The 21,435-nt window shown below is 43.6% G+C and overlaps 1 protein-coding gene across 4 annotated transcripts in view; it reads left to right on the top strand.

Moving 5' to 3' along the window:
* The window catches only part of LOC141108129 (phosphatidylinositol-binding clathrin assembly protein-like), a 147,957-nt gene that overhangs the window by 18,288 nt on the left and 108,234 nt on the right, over positions 1–21,435 (top strand). The gene's annotated exons all lie outside the window — the stretch shown is intronic.

The following is a 21,435-nucleotide window of genomic DNA, read 5'->3' as shown; positions in this document are numbered from 1 at the left end:
GATATTTTTGGTTACAAAAAAAAAAAAAAGATTAAAAAGAATACATATCGGCCTAAACAGAGAAATACATTTATTTTTTTGGGGGATATTTATTATAGTAAAAAGTATTGCTTTTTTATTTTTTCAAAATTGTCCCTCCTTCCTCCTCCTCGTATACTTTTCAAAAAGGGGACATTTGGGGGTATTTGTACTGTCCTGATGTTTTCGTGCTTCAAGAAATGAGATGGGGTGTCAATACATCAGGATTGATCAATTTTAGGATATATACCATAGTTTGTGGATTCTATAACTTTTCTACAGACAAAATAATATACACTGATTTGGGTTATTTTCACCAAAGAAATGTAGCAGAATACATTTTGGCCTAAATTTATGAAGAAAGATTTATTTGCAAAATTTGAACAATAATGCTTTTATAAGAATAGTTTTCCCCTAATTTTCGGTCTTTTTTTCATTTTTTTTTCCAAAAAAAAGTGATGATTAAATACCACTGAAAGAAAGCTCTATTTATGAAAAGATAAAAATGTAGTTTGGGTACAGTGTTGCATGACTTGGTGAGTAATTGTCATTCAAAGTGCGACATCACTGAAAGCTGAAAATTGACCTGGGCAGGTAGGGGGTAATAGTGCCTGGTATTGAATCAGTTAAAGTTGTTGTTCACTCTGGGGGAGGGGGGAAAGAAAAGTAAGCAGCTACAAATCCTGTAGCTGCTGACTTTTAATAAAAGGACACTTACCTGTCCAGGGATCCAGCTCCGTCCTCACCCCCTGGTTAGTTATTAGCTAGCCTTCAGTTTCCCAGTGCCGGCATCCTAACTGTGGGCACCCGGCTGTGTGACTTTTGGCTTCACTGCCTACTGCACATGTGTGAACCATACTGCGCTTTGTGAATGGTCCCCTGACATGTCCCAGAAGACTGTTGGGGGGGGACTTAAAGTGGAACTTTCCCTTTTGGGTGGAGTGCTGCTTTCAAATGAATCAGACGAAGCATTTTATAGCTTTTGTTCCATTGCCATCAGTGTTCCTGAAATACCCCAACTTATGGGATACGAAGAGAACAGCCATTGTGGCATGTTACCACACACATTTTCTGTCCCTATGCCTATATGGTGCCTTCTATTTAGCACTTCATCTGGGTGTTTTTTTTTCCGTTAACATTTTTCTCCACACGCCTATCTGAGTTATGTGCATGCTATGTTGCCATTAATTTGTTGTTATCAGTGCTTGCACCTGAACTAAAATGTTCTGTCTGTGCTTATCTAAACAGCACTGAACTAGTCTGTACTTCTGTAGTCGGGATGTGTTTTGAGCTGCTCTTGCACCGTCCACTAGGAAAGTACAGTATGTTCTCCATGTTAATACCTGGGTTCCTAAAAACTTCTTTTTTTTTTTTTTTTTTTTTTTTTTTCTATATAGCAAACTTTCTCTGTTACTTTTAAGAGCCCTTTCACAGCGGGCCGCCCATAGCGTCGGCAGTAAAAAAAATAGCGGCGTTTTAACATCGGACTAGCAGCACATTTCGGCCGCTAGCGGGGCGCTTTTACCCCCGCTAGCGGCCGAGAAAGGGTTAAAACCACCCGGAATAGCGGCGTTTTGCCGGCGGTATCCCAGCGCTGCCCCATTGATTTCATTGGGGAGCAGTGGTGGAGGAGCGGTAAACACACCGCTCCAAAGAAGCTGCTGGCAGGACTTTTCCTGACGTCCTGCTAGCGCAGCGCTTCGGTGTGAAAGCCCTCGGGCTTTCACACTGGAGACAATGCTCCAGCTGTTTGAGGGCGGATTGCAGGCGCTGTTTTTAATGCTATATCGCCTGCAAAACGCCCTCGGTGTGACAGGGGTCTAAGAGCTCTTTTTTGTTACAAAGTCTTGTATGGGGCATATAGCATTTTCTAACACCGCTTTGCATTATGCTGTTACACTCAGCATGTAATGGCATCAAAATCAAGAGAAGTTATCTTTCAAAGCTTAACCACTTAACAACCGGCCCATAGCCAAATGACGGCTACAGGGCGGTTGTTTAACTCTGGGAGGACGTCCAGGGACGTCCTCCCAGAATTCTGCTCTCGCGCGCCCCCTAGGGCGCGCACTCGAGAGCATCCGTGATCGCCGGGTCCACAGGACCTGGCGCATCACAGATCCCGGTAAATGGCCGCTGATCGCGGCCGTTTACCATGTAATCGCTCCGTCAAATGACGGAGCGATCACATGTAAACAAACCGGCGTCATCTGATGACGCCGGTTCCTCTCCTCCCCCTCTCCTCCCCTCCTGTGTACCGATCGGTACACAGTGACCGAAGAGGCGGATGGATGGATGGCTGCAGCGTTGTGGGCTGCATCTGTAGTGCCCACAGCGCTGCACAGAGACATCCAGCCATCCATCCATCCATACTCAGCCATCCCCACTACTCTGCATGCCCTGCAATGCTGTGCAATACTCTGCAATGCCCCACAATACTCTGCCATACCCTGGAATACCCCGCAATACTCTGCCATACCCTGCCATACCCCGCAATACTCTGCCATACCCCGCAATACTCTGCCATACCCTGCAATACCTCGCAATACTCTGCCATACCCTGCAATACCCCAAAATACTCTGCCATACCCCGCAATACTCTGCCATACCCTGGAATACCCCGCAATACTCTGCCATACCCTAGAATACCCCGCAATACTCTGCCATACCCCGCAATACTCTGCCATACCCTGCAATACCTCGCAATACTCTGCCATACCCTGCAATACCCCAAAATACTCTGCCATACCCCGCAATACTCTGCCATACCCTGGAATACCCCGCAATACTCTGCCATACCCCGCAATACTCTGCCATACCCCGCAATACTCTGCCATACCCTGGAATACCCCGCAATACTCTGCCATACCCTGGAATACCCCGCAATACTCTGCCATACCCCGCAATACTCTGCCATATCCTGCAATACCCCGCAATACTCTGCCATACCCTGCAATACCCTGAAATACCCCGCAATACCCTGCAATACCCTGAAATACCCCGCAATACTCTGCCATACCCCGCAATACTCTGCCATACCCCGCAATACTCTGCCATACCCCGCAATACTCTGCCATACCCCGCAATACTCTGCCATACCCCGCGATACTCTGCCATACCCCGCAATACTCTGCCATACCCCGCAATACTCTGCCATACTCTGCCATACCCTGCAATACCCCGCAATACTCTGCCATACCCTGGAATACCCCGCAATACTCTGCCATACCCTGCAATACCCCGCAATACTCTGCCATACCCTGGAATACCCCGCAATACTCTGCCATACCCCGCAATACTCTGCCATACCCTGCAATACCTCGCAATACTCTGCCATACCCTGCAATACCCCAAAATACTCTGCCATACCCCGCAATACTCTGCCATACCCTGGAATACCCCGCAATACTCTGCCATACCCCGCAATACTCTGCCATACCCTGGAATACCCCGCAATACTCTGCCATACCCTGGAATACCCCGCAATACTCTGCCATACCCCGCAATACTCTGCCATACCCTGCAATACCCCGCAATACTCTGCCATACCCTGCAATACCCCGAAATACTCTGCCATACCCTGCAATACCCTGAAATACCCCGCGATACTCTGCCATACCCCGCGATACTCTGCCATACCCCGCGATACTCTGCCATACCCCGCGATACTCTGCCATACCCCGCGATACTCTGCCATACCCCGCGATACTCTGCCATACCCCGCGATACTCTGCCATACCCCGCGATACTCTGCCATACCCCGCGATACTCTGCCATACCCCGCAATACTCTGCCATACCCTGGAATACCCCGCAATACTCTGCCATACCCTGCAATACCCCGCAATACTCTGCCATACCCTGGAATACCCCACAATACTCTGCCATACCCTGCCATACCCTGCAATACCCTGAAATACCCTGAAATATCCCGCAATACCCAGCCATACTCTGCAATACTCAGTGATACCCAGCCATACTCTGCAATACTCAGTGATACCCAGCCATACTCTGCCATACCCAGCCATGCTCTGCAATACCCCACAAAAATCTGCAATACTCTGCCATACCCAGCCATACTCTGCAATACCCAGCCATACTCTGCAATACCCAGCCATACTCTGCAATACCCAGCCATACTCTGCAATACCCAGCCATACTCTGCAATACCCAGCCATACTCTGCAATACCCAGCCATACTCTGCAATACCCAGCCATACTCTGCAATACCCAGCCATACTCTGCAATACCCAGCCATACTCTGCAATACCCAGCCATACTCTGCAATACCCAGCCATACTCTGCAATACCCGGTGATACTCTGCAATACCCGGTGATACTCTGCAATACCCGGTGATACTCTGCAATACTCGGTGATACTCTGCAATACTCGGTGATACTCTGCAATACTCGGTGATACTCTGCAATACTCGGTGATACTCTGCAATACTCGGTGATACTCTGCAATACTCGGTGATACTCTGCAATACTCGGTGATACTCTGCAATACTCGGTGATACCCAGCCATACTCGGTGATACCCAGCCATACTCTGCAATACCCAGCCATACTCTGCAATACTCGGTGATACCCAGCCATACTCGGTGATACCCAGCCATACTCGGTGATACCCAGCCATACTCTGCAATACCCAGCCATACTCTGCAATACTCGGTGATACCCAGCCATACTCGGTGATACCCAGCCATACTCTGCAATACCCAGCCATACTCTGCAATACTCGGTGATACCCAGCCATACTCTGCAATACCCAGCCATACTCTGCAATACCCAGCCATACTCTGCAATACTCGGTGATACCCAGCCATACTCTGCAATACCCAGCCATACTCTGCAATACTCGGTGATACCCAGCCATACTCTGCAATACCCAGCCATACTCTGCAATACTCGGTGATACCCAGCCATACTCTGCAATACTCGGTGATACCCAGCCATACTCTGCAATACTCGGTGATACCCAGCCATACTCTGCAATACTCGGTGATACCCAGCCATACTCTGCAATACCCAGCCATACTCTGCAATACTCGGTGATACCCAGCCATACTCTGCAATAGTCGGTGATACCCAGCCATACTCTGCAATACCCAGCCATACTCTGCAATACTCGGTGATACCCAGCCATACTCTGCCATACCCAGTCATACTCGGCGATACTCTGCAATACCCAACCATGCTCAGCCGTACCCAGCCTCTGTATGTGGCCAGGCTGTGGAAGTCTCAGTATCGCCGTACTCAGGAATAGTAGGAGAATCTATTTTGGGGGGTCATTTTTGGTATATACATGCTATGTGTTAGAAATATTGTATAAATGGACAACTTTGTGTTAAAAAAAAAAAAAGCGTTTTAACCACTTCCCGCCTTCCATCATACGACGTCCTTGACTTTGTGCGGGGATATCTGAATGATGGGTGCAGCTACAGGCATCATTCAGATATCAGCTTTTTCAGCCGGCGATTCCCTACACCATAAGAATGATCATAGCGGCTGTTACACTGCTTGATCGTTCTTACGGGAGGCGAGAGGGGACGCCCCCCCCTCCCGCCGCCCTCCGGTGCTTCTACCGACTCACCGCTATGATCGAAGCCAGGATCCTTTTTTTTTTTTTTTTTTTTTTTTTTTTTATTTCAGGAACAGCCTAGAGGTGAGATGTGGGGTCTTATTGTCCCCATATCTCACTGTAAAGAGGACCTGTCATGCCATATTCCTATTACAAGGGATGTTTACATTCCTTGTAATAGGAATAAAAATGATCAAAAAATTTTTTTTTTTGGAAAAAAGTGTCAAACTAAAATAAATAAAAAAAAATAAAAAATTTTTAAAGCGCCCCTGTCCGTGTGCTCGCATGCAGAAGCGAACGCATACGTAAGTCCCGCCCACATATGAAAACGGTGTTCAAACCACACATGTGAGGTATCGCTGCGATCGGTAGAGCGAGAGCAATAATTTTGGCCCTAGACCTCCTCTGTAACTCAAAATTTGTAACCAGTAAAAAATTTTAAAGCGTCGCCTATGGGGATTTTTAAGTGGTGAAGTTTGGCGCCATTCCACAAGCGTGTGCAATTTTGAAAGGTGACATGTTAGGTATCTATTAACTCGGCGTAACTTCATCTTTCATATTATGCAAAAACATTGGGCTAACCTTACTGTTTTGTTTTTTTTTAAAGCAAAAAACAGTTTTTTTTCCAAAAAAAACGCGTTCCAAAAATTGCTGCGCAAATATCGTGCGAGATAAAAAGTTGCAATGACCGCTATTGTATTCTCTAGGGTCTTTGCTAAAAAAACATATATAATGTTTTGGGGTTCTATGTAATTTTCTAGCAAATAAATGATGATTTTTACATGTAGGAGAGAAATGTCAGAATTGGCCTGGGTGCTCCAGAATGCCTGAAGGTGCTCCCCTGCATGTTGGGCCTCTGTATGTGGCCACGCTGTGTAAAAGTCTCACACATGTGGTATCGCCATACTCGGGAGTAATAGCAGAATGTGTTTTGGGGTGTAATTTGTGGTATGCATATGCTGTGTGTGAGAAATAACCTGCTAATATGACAATTTTGTGAAAAAGAAAAAAAAGAAAAAAAAAAAACTTGATTCTGCAAAGAATTGTGGGAAAAAATGACAACTTCAAAAAACTCATCATGCATCTTTCTAAATACCTTGGAATGTCTTCTTTCCAAAAAGGGGTAATTTGGGGGGTATTTGTACTTTTCTGGCATGTTAGGGTCTCAAGAAATGAGATAGGCCGTCAGTACTTCAGGTGTGATCAATTTTCAGATATTGGTACCATAGCTTGTGGACGCTATAACTTTCACAAAGACCAAATAATATACACTAATTTGGGTTATTTTTACCAAAGATATGTAGCGGTATAAATTTTGGCCAAAATATATGAAGAAAAATTACTAATTTTCAAAATTTTATAACAGAAATGAAGAAAAATTTATTTTTTTACAGATTTTTCGGTCTTTTTTCTTTTATAGCACAAAAAATAAAGAACCCAGCGGTGATTAAATACCACCAAAAGAAAGCTCTATTTGTGTGAAAAAAAGGACAAAAAATTCATATAGATACAGTGTTGCATGACTGAGTAATTGTCATTCAAAATGTGAGAGCACCAAAAGCTGAAAATTGGTCTGGTTATTAAGGGGGTTTAAGTGCCCAGTGGTCAAGTGGTTAAAACCTAATTGTTTTTTGCAGCCCTAAAGAGAGGTAGTAAACTCTAGTGGTCTCTTCTGTCATAAATGTCCCCCTCTGCCTTTCAGCGGGTAATGTGATCAGCCACACATACGCAGTGTAGATCACATTTACAGTCCGTTCTGCGGCGATGTGACTCCCCTGCACATGCATAGGAGTGACGTTATCTGTGACACGGCCATTCAAGCAGCTGAAGATCAGGAACCCGGAAAGAAGAAGATGGAAGCTGCCGGAGATCCGTGTCTGTGGAGCGCTGGAGGGCTCCGTCTGCGGGGAAGTCTGTCATAATGTACTAGTATACAGTGCATACTAGTACATTATGATCTAAGCCTGCACAGGGGACCATTTCTTAAATAAAGAGCGAGACTTTACTACCACTTTAAAGCAAAACATTGTAATTCCAGAATCAAGGATGTTTTTGCAAATACTTTGTGTATTTATCAAGCACGCGTGCGTTTTGTACTTGTTCTAATTGGCAATAGCAGATCTAGGATGGCGGTACCTGACTGCACAGTCTTATGGCGCATCCAGTTTCTCTCCTGTTGCTATAGCCAGTCGGAGCATATAAGGGATGGGTTGCTAGGAGAGAGAGACAATGAGGGGGATTTGCTAAGACTGGAGCAGCTGTGGATAGTAACCAATCAGCTTCTAGGTTTCGTTGTCAAAGTGTACCTGAACAAGCTACAGCTAGACGCTCTCAATCTAATCTCTCAATTTTGAAATATAACTTTTATAAAATTTCATGAAAGGGCAAGGCCCAAATATCACAGCAGTAACATTCAAACAGATGAGGTCGCAATCGCATATCAACAGATCACAATGAATCTGGATGTACAACAAACAATTACAGGGGGTCCCCTAGTTACAAACATCCGACTTACAAACGACTCCTACTTACAAACGGAGGGAGACAACAGGAAGTGAGAGGAAATCTACCCCTAGGAAGGGAAATTCATTCCTGTAAGAGCTATTATGGGGAAAAGGTACCTCCACTGATGCTTTACCACCAAGGCTTGTTTCCACAACAACCCAAAATTTTCAAAATCCAATTGTCATTGGGACAGAAAGTGAGGTGAAATCTTCTGAACAGGGGCACACACAGCAAAACAAACATTACAGGGGTGTTAACCCTTCCCTATGCTATCCAAAAAGCTTAAAAATATTTTTTTTGGCTGGAGCTACACTTAAAAAATGTACATGTTCCGACTTACAAACAGATTCAACTTAAGAACAAACCTACAGTCCCTATCTTATTTGTAACCCGGGGACCCCCTGTATTACATATATTGAAAAGACTTAAAATAAAATTTGCGGTTATCTTGTACGTTGACGTCTCCTGTACTATTGATGACTGAGGTATAATAGCTATTAAAGGAGACAGGGCTGCCCATTCTTCTTTTCTATTTTACTTTAAATAATATACGCAAAGAGAGGGAAAGAGAGAAGTAGAATAAGAATAGCTAGAAAAAAGGGGGGGAGGATAGGGAGATTGGTACAACTATGGCTCAGGTCGGTAAAGTTAGTTATCTATATGAAGCTTTTGAGAGGTTTATGTCCGAAAGAGGGCTTTCCCCTCATCTGAGAGTGTAAACTTGTTCCAGAGACCCCAGGTTTTCGTGTAAGTCTCACGTTTATTTTGCGCTGTCAGAATCAAATCCTCCATCCTTCAGCCAATTCGCTGTGGTCGGCAGATATTGTTGTTTCCCCACCGAGGATCACTTGTCCTTCTGTAAATTCCAGAAGCTTTTCTAGGACACGATCAAGGAAGGTGTCTTGGCGGTCATTAGGTCTACTTCTTCGGCGTCCCCAATCGTCAAGTTACGTACGGGGGGTCCACAGCGACCTTAAAATAGGTCATGGCCCTGGAGAGACAACTATACGTGAGACAGGGCACTCCTGGGAGTGTGTGGCTATGAGTGTGGATCCGCTTTCCCCCTGTGCGTGCAAACATTTTAAAGCATCTAGTGTAGCCGAAGGTATGACATCATATTAGCATGACATGGCATATATCTGTATTAGAATATCTGGGGAGGGGTTTCTCCCCCCACACCGTATGCGACCACCTAAACGCCTGTCAACACGACAGTGAGCAGGTACTCCGCAGGGTGTCCAAGGTGGTCAATCTCAAAGTAGGAGGCGCCATCTAATCTACCCCCCCCAGATCCGGAGATTCCCAGTAGTCAAGTTCCTTACAGGTCAAGTATGCACTAGACCCGTCTCCTCCCGGTGTAGTTCGGGAGAGAGGTGGGTGCGCGCCTCCCCAGGAGGGTCTCCACCTTCAGCATCCCCCCGTATAGAAAAGAAACCACTTGTTAGGGTACATTTCTATAGTCATTGTGCATTAAGCAATGTGTAAGACAGCGGGATATATCGGAAGATCAGAGTTCCATGTTGAAAAGTGGCACTGGCGAAGTGCCAATTGAAAAATTGAGGCACGAAAGACCTCCAAGGTGGTTGTATGGGGTGAGGGGGAGTTGGGGTGCAAACTCCATTAATTACCTTGAGCTGTGGAATCCTGCTCGTGTGGGGGTTAGTCATCGGTGTGTAGTTGGAGACCTCAGGAAGGGTAACGGCAGCAGAGGGTATCTCTCGTGGAGGGGAGGGCTCCGTGTAAAGAGAATGTACTATGATCATGGAGGAAGGGTCACTGCGTGAGCCAGGACAGAGTTCCGGTTTAAGGGTGTCACGAGAACAAGGGGATAGTTGGATCAGATGCATTTCCAATGAAGTTGGCCAAAAGTGCACTTAGTGGGGGCAGCGTTCACAAAGTGTGGGTATATTTTTGACTCGCGTGGTTCCTCCGGAGATGGTGGTCTTGGACAGTGGTGGATTCTCTGCGGCCTAGGTTGAAAGTTACCTCCGAGCGCGGAGGGGTTCGGTCACCCAGAGGATCCTGGGAGGAGGGCTTGCCAATTTAGGACCATAATCGGATGAGCCCCCAGGAAAGCATAGAGAGCCGGTAAAGAGTCCGGTGTTCGGAGGGTGAAAGACTGTTCCGGTCCTTGCGAAAAGTAACCGATAGGGGGAAACCCCATCGGTACGTGGCATCCTTCCTTCTGGCGAGATCCAGGAGCGGTCGAAGCATGGCTCGGCGCTGTAGTGTGGCTCTGGAGAGATCCCGGAGGATTTTAAGAGTGGCCCCATCGAATACTGAAAGTAAACAAAAAAGAGAATTAAGAGGGGTGAGTGGCGCTACCTATGTACCAAAGAGTGATCTAGCAGATCACTCTTTAGTGGCTGGAACAGCTCCAAACAGTTAATGAAAAACACAGTGGTAAAGTGAAATAATTACAGCTCACCTACAAAGTAGGGAAGTGCTAAGATATTCTGATTGTGGGAACCAATCCTAAAAAGGATAATTAGCACCAGCAGTGTAATTATATAACACCTTATAAATAGTAAATCCCAAACAATATTGTGTAAGAAGAATAATATATCCTCTACTTATAGCGGTGCATGTAAAGTCCAAACATTAGTTGCATGACAGTAGAATGATCCTCTGCTTATGACAGTGCATATAATGTCCAAACACCAACTTCTATTGTTTCAAAAAAAAAAAATAACAGAAAAAGATATCAATATATATTGGTGTGAAAATCAGAATAAAAAAAAAATAGAAAGTAAGTATACCAAAAATGTGTTTAAGATATATATTGCAAACTCAAAAAGCAAAACAAAAAAAAAAATGCAAAAAATTGCACCAAAAAATCGCACCAAAAACTGAAAAATGCAATTTAATCGCACCATGTGCAAAAAATGCATAGGTGCATTCATTCCAGTAAGAGTGACTGTTCGTGCTTAGGATTGTAGCAGGTGACCTTTAGTGCTCACAGAATCTTGACAGGTGACTTGTGTGCTCCCCCTCAAGGATCCCCACTCACCAACTCCTATTACCCCTACAGGGGTGATACGCATGTAAATCCTCAGTGTAGACCGGTAGCCACAGGTGTCAGTCTTTGCAGTCCCTCGAGCAGCCTTGGGATATCCGAGTGGTAGTAAGTGTAAATGCTCATAATCCTCATGGAAAAGAGAAATTGGTTCCCATAGTGTAGTATTTCAACAAAATCAATTTATTAAAAATGTTTAAAAAAATATAAAAACAAGTAGACAAAAAGTTTTTCAGTTCGTGCAGCTTAAATGCTTCTCCCATAAGGGGCTGCACTTGCCAGTACAAAGCATAAGACAACCGAGCTATGGGTGAGGGCCTGCACTCCAACTGCGTTCCACCTACTCACTCAGGTTACTGAAAGTCACGTGGTGTGCGTAGTGACGCCGTACGTGTTTCGTCATAGGCAGCCGCTGAAGACGTGTGTGTGTATATGTATGTATGTGTGTGTGTGTGTGTATATATATATATATATATATATATATATATATATATATATATATATATATATATATATATATATTCTACTTTTTATCAATATCATGAATTTGTCGGCCATTATCGGCACCTCAAGAAAAAATGCATCCCTTTAAATTCTATGTCTTCACACTGGTCCATTGCGCTTCCATTTTGGTGTTAAAAATCTTGCTTACTGCGTGTTTGGTCAGTTAAAAAAAAAAAAAGTACCAAAACTGCACCTCCCTTAAAAACGCATCAATAACGCATCTGTTTTCCGCTTTTGAAGCAGTTTTTGAGTCGCATGAAAAACACACCATAAGCACAGTAAAATTGCGGCAAAATCGTGTGCATTATCGGCACCTTTTTTCTCTACCAGCAAAAATGCCAAAATTTCAGTGCATCTCTAGTATTAAAGTGGATTTAAACCCGAAATGTATTTATTTATTTATTTTATGTCATAATGTAGAGTATAAGATTTCCTATCATTTGAGCCCAGTCTTGCCACACAGAGTTAATCCAGCTCTGAGCAATCCTCTTTTATTGTTCAGTGAGATAAATCTTGACAAACAGAAAAACTTTGTCAAATCCTCCCCCTTGCTGTGAGTGACAGGTGATTTACATATCTCGTGCACTAGCCTAAGACATGCATTGTTTTCTAATTCCCACCCCCACTCCTTTCTTCAGCAGCACTGCAAGGATTGGGTGTTCCACACCTCAGCAGGATTTGGCATGCTGAAGTCATGTGGTTACTTTCCTGTCTTTTCACTGGATGTTAGAGATCATAGCAGAAGTTCAGTGTAAGAAACACAGGAGAAAATGCATATTGACAAGGGGAGTGTAGAGGTGGGCGGGGAGTCTACTGACATCACAACTCCACCCACCGAGCTCCAGACAACAGACCCACCCACAGAATCTGCAGTTTTTCGGGTCTCATTACAGACAGAGGGGAGACTTTTGACAGGTAAAGATACATGCAGGAGGCATGTATATCCTTATAGAAAACCTCTATGGCAGTAGTTTAGAAAGGATGACATTGGGTTTACATCCACTTTAAGCGTAATTGAAAGATTACCAGTTCTTTTTACCCACAGCCACTACACCAAAAGCCCTCCTTTTAGTCATGGGTTCACACTTTCTTGTATATTGAAGCAATTTGTGTTGCCTTGCCCTGGGGTGGAAACTAGCCTTTCTTCCTGGCTTCTTATCTCCGTGCACTGATGCTGCTGGTAAACGGACGTTTAGGAGCAGTTGGGCATTTTTTTCAGCTGCCCCTGAACTCTCTCCTCTGTTATCTTATCAGTACATGTACACAGGGTCATTTATAGTCATTTCTAGGCAGTTGAATTTAGAAGCTTTTTTTTGGAAAGCAAAAAAATGGGTGGAGACGGATGTTCTGAGGCATTTGAAACGCCAAATGCCTGTAACAGCTTGAAAACGCTGTAACTTGCGTTTAGCAGCGTTTCATTTACAGATGTTTTTCAAAAAACACTTCTAGACACAAACATACAATGTAAACGTGGCTAAACGGCAGTTTTTTAGATGCCGGTTTCTAGCTGTCAAGTTAAATCTTTCAGGAGTGGTTGAACAACATCCCGTGTACATGAAGCCTTACAGTATTTATTACAGGTATTTATATAGCTCTGTAAATTTATGCAGCACTTTACATAAAGCCCTGCCCTCATGGAGCTTCCAATCGAAGGTCCCTAACTTGCATCCATACATATGCATACTAGGGCCAATTTACCTCTTTAGAGTGTGCGAGGAAGCCCACGCAGGCACAGGGAGAACATGCAAACTCTATGCAGGAAGTGCCGTGGTTGGGATTAGGATCGACCCCCTAGTGCTGCCAGGCAGAAATGCTACCACTGTACATGTAGGTGACTGTACTATGCCTGCATTTTCAATGAATTATCGACTTGGACCAGCACATTTTCTTTGACATAAAACAAATTAAAAGGAAGCAAATACCTTGTTGAATACTTCTTTCTAGTGAGCTGTTGTACACATTACATAAACCAAGCACCCACTTTTTCACATTTGAGATGTGCAACTTTTCTAATTGTATTGGGAATACATATCTGAACAAATAGTTTATACCTAATGATCTGCAGTAGCGTTAAAGTATGAGTGGAGAGGGGTTAGACCCCTTGTCAGTTCTTATTGCTGTCTGTTCCTCTGTTCAAGGAGATTCATCCGCTCTATTTGTCCTGTTTACCATTATCATTGAAAGTAAAAGAAAATCCCAAATTTTGGGTTGTCACCAGAAACGTAATAGAGAACAAATCTTCCAAATCTTCCATCTTCCAATGGGGACACCCAAGTTCTGATGGCTTGGGGGGTCCCCAAGGAATGCCCTTAATTTGCAGGGATTTCCTGTTTGGTGATGGGACAGGAAGTGAAGAGAAATCTCCCCAATGGTACAATGATGGCAAAAAAAACCTGTCGGGTTCTAACCCTCCTTTACGCTATCCATAATGGGGGTGTGGGGGGGGGGGGGTAGTTATGCCTATAGTTCTACTTTTAAAGAGAGCCTGTCATGAGAAATAAATGGGTGCTTCTGTTATATTCTTCTGGCTTTAATCATTTCTATGTTTTTGACCCAAAAAGGAAAAAGCGGAATAAGCGGAGTATTAGAAGAAGGGTCAGTGTGAAAATCCAATCAAATAGTAACTTCAGGAGAGTTTTTACAAACAGCAGCCTCTGTTTTTCCTTTAAAATGCCTGTAATTTGTTAGCTGTAAAATTTACTCTTTTTAAAATAGATCTGTAGCCAGGCTATGAACCACTATAGCTGCAGACACTGGGAAGTAATTCACCTAGGGCTCATGCACATGGACATTAATAAAAGTGTATGGCCCTACAGAACAAAATACGCCTGTATTTACTACGCCTGGGCAAAATTTTGCCTGTATTACAAAATATGGTGTGCTCCTGTATTCTCTAAATGCCAATGGTTACAGTGCATGGACATATTTTCCTGAATGCGAGAACTGCACATTTAGGAAAATACTTAATTGCATGTGTAATTGTGAGCACCGGCAGTTGCATTTCATGGGGCATAGTGAATTTTCTAATGAAGTTATTTGGGCAGAAATACACTGCAACTGGGGCTCTCGGGTCCTGCGAGTACAGGTGTATTTTATCGACTTGACGACCGCCCCATAGCACATTTAGGACCCATTCACACCTGAGCGTTTTCAGCTCATAAAACGCTCATCTCAAAAGTTCCAAGTTACCCTGTTCACATCTGAGCATTCTGTCGCCTGAAGCTCAAAAAAGCTGCAAAATCACGCGACTTTCTGCCTGAAAAACGATACACTCAGGTGTGAATACTGCCTTACTGTTACAGTGGGCCGCGCTGCGCAGGATCACGTTTGTGTGTGTGTGTGAGAGATCCTGCACTTCTGGGTATCGAGTGCGTGCCGCCGGCGGCTCACTCCTGCTGTGAATCTACACAGAGGGTCCCACGGAACCCAATGTCCGCCGGCACGGCTGATTGTTCGTTACAAAGGCAGAATGGCAGTCTGCCTATGTAAACCAGGCAGATTGCCGTTCTGTCACCACACAAGGCATGGATCCTGTGTTCCTGTAAAGTAGGAATACCGATCCATGCCTTCCACTAGTAAAAGCACCTCCCCCACAGTTAGAAAACACATCTTAGGCACACAGTTAACCATTTGCCCCTGATGTTAACCCCTTCCCAGCCAGTGTCATTAGTACAGTGACAGTGCATACTTTTTTTTTAGCACTGGTCACTGTATTGGTGTCACTGGTTCCCAAAAAAGTGTCAAGTGTTCGATTTTGTCTGCTGCAATATTGCATTCCCGCTAATAGTCGCTGATCGCCGCCGTTACTAGTAAAAAGAATTACATTTCATAAATCTATTCCATAGTTTGTAGATGCTGTAACTTTTGCGCAAACCAATCCATAAAGGCTTGTTGAGATGTTTTTGTTTAAAAAAAAAAAAATTTAGCAGAATACATATTGACCTAAATTGATGAAGACATTTTTAGATTTTTGCATTTTTTTTTTTTTTTTTTTTTTTTTTTATTCGATATGTTTTAGAGCAATTCAAAATTGTCAGTCTTTTTTCTTCTCGTTTATAGTGCAAAAAATAAAAACTGCAGAGGTGATCAAATACCACCAAAGGAAGCTCTATTTGTGGGGGGGAAAAAGGACAATGTTTATTTCGGTACAGCGTCGCACGACTGCGCAAGTCCCAGTTAAAGTAACAGTGCCGTATCGCAAAAAAATGGCCTGGTCAGTAAGGGGGGATAAATCATCTGGAGGTGCTGTATGGCCATACACCTGTATTTATATTCTCAATGGTCAGTAAAAGCACTGTAAGGCCTCATGTACACTGCTGCTGCTGCTAAATGGATGTTTAGGAGCAGTTGGGCATTTTTTCAACTGCTCCTGAACTCTCCTCTGTTATCTTATCTGTCCATGTACACAGGGTTGTTTACAGTAGTTTCTAGGCAGTTGAGTTTAGAAGGTTTTTTTTTTTTTTTTTTTGGAACGCAAAAAAAAGCATTCAGAGGTCAGTTTAGAGGCATTTCAAACGCCAAACACTTCTAAACTAGGCTAAAAGCAATAACTCTCGTTTAGCCGCGCTTCGTTTACAGGCGTTTTTCATTTTTGCCTATTTTGAGGAGAATTAAAATGCTTCATTTTTTAAAACTCTTCTAAACGCAAAACGCTGCTAAGCGCGACATGTAAACGCAGCAAAACGGACGGTTTATAACCTGGGTTACTATCTGTCGAGTTAAATTGTTCAGGAGGGGTTGTAAAAACGTCCTGTGTACATGAGCCTGAAACAAGCCCCCGTTAATCTGTTTCTATAAGCATTGTGAAGAAATTAATTTTCAAAGTCTCTATATGAAGAGCAAATCTTGACAGCCTGCCAACCCCTCGTGAACAGCCAAAAGATGTTTCTAAACTGTTAGAAATGATTGAAAGTGGACTTTAGAGTCTTTGCTGTGATTTTTGAGGCCAAGTTTATACTTGCAGTTGAGGGTAGAATAAACAGGTGGTTGAGATGCGTTTTTACAACCTCCCTAAGCTGAAGCTGTAGTTGTACAGGGGTATCTAGAGTACATCTAGAAAAAGTTTTGCCTTTTAGTTCTACTTTAACGTTTGGGGAAGGCCTGTTAAGGTGGCCTTAAACCTGTAGAATGTTCAGATGAAAAAGTATAATTGCTCATCTGACCATTCGAAGGTACCGTGGACTCCACTAATTTTGAACAACGTTTTGCTTGAGTCCCATGTCCGTGTCTCAATTTCCGTAAAACGAACATTCTACTTCCAGATAACTTTGAGGCTGGATTCACACCTGAGCATTTTCAGCTTGTAAAACACCCAAAAAATGCCCAACAAGCAAAATCCCATTCATTTCAATGGCACATGTTCACATCTGAGTGTTTTTGTCACCTGAAGCAAAACGCCTGAAAAACGCACTAATTACAGGCATTTTTCTGCCTTTTCTGCCTCAGGTGTGAATGCAGCCTGACAAGTGCATGCACTTATGACTTATGACTAGTTGTTAGTTTAATTTGCTCCTGGCCAAAAAAAAATATTACAAACTTCTTTTTTTTTTGGGGGGGGTTCAGTCGGTCTCGTTGAATCCGATTGTTGGATCTTCCCCTTTTTAAAACTTAGATGAAAGAATGTTCTGAAAACAACATCTTTTAAAACTAACTCTACATGCGTAATTCCAGTTTTAAGCCAGTGGATGTACACCTTTGATCCACGCTTGCTTTTAAAGGACAATTTAACTTGGCACATTCATTGCTATTGAATGGTCCATACTCCAGCCATAGGAATTATGGAAAGCAGTGCACAGGTGTAGTAGGAGCTGGATGCAGCTGGGACTTCATTTTCTAAAGGCTTCGCAGTGCCAAGCAGGGCTGAAAGCATTTTAGCAGGTGAAGTTAAGGAAACCTGTACTGAGAGAAATGTGCTTCTATTGCTGACCTTCTTTTAGAAATGCTAGTTTGTATGTCTGTCTTTAGCTTTAATGCTTTCTAAGTCACTGATCTGACCTTTGACAAACTTGCAGATCAGGAAGAACAGTTCCTCTGCATAGTTCTTATAAGCCTTTGGCATAAAAACAATTTAAGTTATTTGGGCCAGGGCCAGTGTGGCAAGTAGGGGATTAACATTTTCAGGTAATCGAAGGATGCCATGGGTGCAACACATTAACAAGAGCCTCTTGCGTTAGGGTCATAGTATGACACACATCATGTACTATTTGGTACGGTATGTCAGCACTGTATGTTTTGTATGCGTCTGATACAGTGGTCCCCAACTTTACTTACATTACTGGCTGATAAAGATGCCAATGTCAAGGTCCTTACAGGATCTCAAAGACTTTCTGCAGTGGTGTGGAAACAGGACCAGGACTGCAGCAGCAGATCACTGGTCTCCATACATGGCAAAGGTGCTGCAGAGGATCATGTGAAGATGAACTCTGGTAACTAAAGGGTGTACATTTAGAAAATAAATTTGTGAATATGTATGGACTGGTGATATAGGGAGATCTAGGGGTGGGGGAGTTTTTGCTCAGGCCTGGGATTTAAAGTGGTTATTAAGTCAGCGTTCTCAATTACTGACAGCCTCTCTGTTATAACAAGCTATACAACCCAGTGTGTTTTTTGTGTGTGTTTGTTTTTTTTGTTTTTTTGTTTTTTAATTTTAATCTTAAATACATTAATCCACATTGCCGATGTGCGGTCACGTGACCGCCCACTGTTCTCCTTCCCCGACCTAAGGAATTCATTGGGAGGGGCTGAGATCTCCCTCTGACGTCAGCCAGGCGGTCACGTGATCGCACATGGGCGATGTGGATTAAGGTATTTAAGATTCAAATTTAAAAGGGGAAAAAAAAACATACACTGAGTTGTGTATCCTATTATACAGAGGTGCTGCCAGTGATTGAGAACACTACCTTTACTGCCACATGGAATAGCGACAGAAGGGGTGGGGCGGCTCACACACAGGAGCTTACAGGCAGGGAGGGGGAGAAGGAGTGGCTGCGGGCTGACAGAGGCACGTAACTTGAGCACGGTATCATGGTTCAGCAGCCATAATTACCATGGTCAGCACACAAATGTGGGAGGGGACAGGAACAGGCAGGATCAAGCAGTTTTTTTTTTTGTTTTTTTTTTTTACAGCAAACAAAGGGAAAAAATGACAAGGCACAAGCACTATGCGGTTTAACATGTTTTAAAGAAATAGTAACCCCCCTCCTTCTTCTTTTTTTTTTTTTTTTTTAATTTATTTTTTTAGGCTTCCTTTCTCCTGGCTATTAACCCCTCCTGTGTGATATAACCACTTTCCGTCCTTAGGATGTACCCCTGTGTCCTAAGGTTTCAGTGGTTATACTGGGGTCATGGCTGCAGACGGTAACTTACTTTTTTTTTTTTTTTCCCCCCCAGCCATTGATGCTGAATAATGTAAAAGCGATCTGAGCGGCTATAGAGCTTCTGGATTGCGTTTTTTTGTTTTTTTTTTTTTGTTTTTTTTAAGAAAAGGCAGTATCTAAGGTGATCAAACCAAAAGACATAAGATACAAAAGACGGTACATCCATGGTTACAGAGTACAAATGCAAACATCAAGTGGACTTGGCAGTAAGATTAATTTGTGGCAAACAAGAGATTGTGGACTGTAAACGTAACAAAAGCACATATAGGGCTGACGAGGGGTTCGTCCTGCAGAAGAAGACAAAACCTTGAATAACCATCAATGACTTCATACCATCTGCCCAAGGATGGTTTTATCCTTGGGCAGAGAAAAAAAAGACCTAAAATACCTCCTCATCCAGTGGAGCTCACATCAAAGCGGGGTTTACCCTCCTCAGAGTAGATAAACCTTGTCCACAAAGTACAGGTTTTGGAGTACACGTCTCGTTTGTTTTGAGGTGAGTACCAGGTCTTCCATCAGATTCAGCTCCTCGAGCCAGAGTCCAATGGACAGGGGCTGCGTACTTTTCTAGGTGAAAGGGATACATGATTTGGCGGCAATGAGAAGATGGCTGAGCTGCAATGTCCAACCCAAGGGCTCTAGTATCGTCACTCCGATTGCCTCTGATTTGGTAAAATGAATTTGCCGTCCGCAAAGAGTATACATTAGTATAACTCTTGTTGGCCACATTTATGAGGTTTAGAACCTTGATCGTGTTATCCCTCAACTTACGGGTCAGGATAAAACCAGCCTAATCCAAATGCATCAATAGCGGCACATGTTGCTGGAAATGGGAGGCTAAGATTTTTATGAACAGTTTCAGGTCTATATTTCATAAAGATATTGGCCTATAGCTGCCACAGGAGGCTGGATCTTTGCCTTTTTTGGATAAGACCGAGATATGAGCATTCAGACTCTGGGCAGAATGACGCTGCAGTGCCGAGCGCATTAAACATTTTAACCATGTAGGGGCCCAAATTGGGTAACAAGGGCTTGTAATACTGCATGGTAAAGCCATCTGGCCCTGGAGATTTGCCCGACTTGGTGGCACTCGCTGCTACCTGAAGTCACTCCAGGTTTATGGGTGCTTCCAGTTTGCTTCATACAGGGAACGGGAGCCTGCTTGTAATAGCATCTGATCAAACCGATCTTGGTTTGATCAGATCCTTTTGAGGGCAGAGGAGAGCTCTGGGGCCTAATAGGCCTCAGATCTCCCTATTAAGAATTGGACCTGTCACGGCACATGCTGTCACAAGAAATGTGGTTCAACCCCTTGCAATCAGCCATAAAGTTGCTAAAAAAATATGTTTAAGTCCTAAAAAAAAAAAAAATAAATAAAAATTGAAATCAAATAAATTTAAAGCACCCTCCCCTAATGCTCACGTGCAAAGGCGAACGCATACATCACTCCGCATGCATATGTAAATGGAGATCCCACCACACATGTGAGATCTCGCCGCGAATGTCCTAGCAAGAGCAATAATTCTAGCACCAGGCCTCCGGTGTAGCTCTAAAATGGTAACCTGTAAAGGCTTTTAAAGTGTCGCCTATCGAGAGTTTTTTTCAGAAGTAGTTTTAGGTACTGTAGCTTTTCTGTTTTTTACAAGGGTGTAAACTGCCCCAATCAAAATATATTACAGACCACCTGAAAAGAGGGTGTGCAAAAAGTACAAAACCTAGAATCGCAGAGAAAAAAGGGCAATCAAGACGGCCGAAGAGTGGCACATAGGGGAAGCCGGAGAAAAGATGCCAGCACGGGAACCTTGTGGGTGTCAGACCTCTGGAGCGTAGGTTAGTATTTGTGTCTTTAATACCACTTTAATGATGTATTAATGAACAGAGAACTGCAATAATTTGGGGTCTTTTATATCTGCCTGGTGTTAAGCTTTATTTAACTGCTGATAGTTTGAGGATCTAGTTTAAAGTAGGGATCGATCGATTATTGGTGCGGCCGATATTCACTTTTTCAGAAGTATCTGTCATAAAACGAACCGATATTGCTTCAAGGGGTTTGCTTTATTCTAATAACAATCCATGCGGCTCAGCAGCCACTTGGCTGTTATAAGCAGCCGGAGGGGACATCCCCTCTCTCCCGCTGCTTTCCGCCGCTCACCCAGGCTCTCCTGTTCCATTGGGAGGCCCGAGCAACCAGTCCCACATGTACGCCGGCTGGCCGAAGACCCGAACAAAGCCAGTGTTTCGGGTTTTGTATGTGGTAACCCGGAAGAGATGTCATGACATCACTTCCCGATTACTGGCATCTTAATGGCGCCAGTTTTAAAAATTAAAGTTTTCTAAAAAGCAGATCTTGACATTTTTAAATACTTTGAGCAGAGGAGGGGTTTGGGGTCTTATAGACACCATAAAGAGTACCTGTCAATGCCTATTACTGTCACAA

The sequence above is a fragment of the Aquarana catesbeiana genome, linkage group LG09 (assembly GCF_042186555.1).
Source record: "Aquarana catesbeiana isolate 2022-GZ linkage group LG09, ASM4218655v1, whole genome shotgun sequence".
NCBI classification, from domain to species: Eukaryota; Metazoa; Chordata; class Amphibia; order Anura; family Ranidae; genus Aquarana; species Aquarana catesbeiana.
This window is presented reverse-complemented; position numbering and strand designations above follow the sequence as displayed.